We start from the raw sequence: 718 nt of genomic DNA, 5'->3' as shown, positions 1-718 counted from the left end.
GTGCCCCCCCGAGGCGGCGGGGCTCGCTTCAGGCCTTCACGAGGCGGCGGCGTCCGCTCACAGTTCCCCCAAGGCGGCGGCGTCCACTCACAGTTCCTCCAAGGCGGCGGCGTCTGCTCAGAAAGCTGCAGAAGCGGCGGCGGCGTCCGCTCAGAAAGCTTCAGAAGCGGCGGCGTCCGCTCACGTTTCCCCCGGGGCGGCGGTGTCCGCTCACGGTTCCCCCAAGGCGGCGGTGCCCGCTCACGGTTCCCCCGAGGCGGCGGTGTCCACTCACGTTTCCCCCGGGGCGGCGGTGCCCGCTCACGGTTCCCCCGGGGCGGCGGTGCCCGCTCACGGTTCCCCCGGGGCGGCGGTGCCCGCTCACGGTTCCCCCGAGGCGGCTTTGTCCGCTCACAGTTCCCCCGAGGCGGCGGTGTCCGCTCACAGTTCACTCGAGGCGGCGCCGTCCGCTCAGAAAGCTTCAGAAGCGGCGGCGTCCGCTCACGTTTCCCCTGAGGCGGCGGCGTCCGCTCACAGTTCCCCCGAGGTGGCGGCGTCCGCTCAGAAAGCTTCAGAAGCGGCGGCGTCCGCTCAGAAAGCTGCAGAAGCGGCAGTGTCCGCTCACATTTCCCCCGGGGCGGCGGTGTCACAGTTGCCCCGCCATTGGCTGGTCCTTTGCTGGTTTATACTGGTCCTTTTGCTGGTTTATGCTGGTCCTTTGCCAGCACATGACCAGCAT

General features: G+C 69.8%; 1 protein-coding gene across 5 annotated transcripts in view; it reads right to left on the bottom strand.

Annotated features, from left to right (window-relative positions):
* LOC107688596 (highly divergent homeobox-like) overlaps positions 1-718 on the bottom strand; it is a 24,325-nt gene that overhangs the window by 4,219 nt on the left and 19,388 nt on the right. The gene's annotated exons all lie outside the window — the stretch shown is intronic.

This window comes from Sinocyclocheilus anshuiensis, unplaced genomic scaffold (genome assembly GCF_001515605.1).
Source record: "Sinocyclocheilus anshuiensis isolate Anshui unplaced genomic scaffold, SAMN03320099.WGS_v1.1 scaffold557, whole genome shotgun sequence".
NCBI lineage: Eukaryota > Metazoa > Chordata > Actinopteri > Cypriniformes > Cyprinidae > Sinocyclocheilus > Sinocyclocheilus anshuiensis.
The sequence above is the reverse complement of the archived record's forward strand: the minus strand, read 5'-3'. Positions and strand labels throughout refer to the sequence as shown.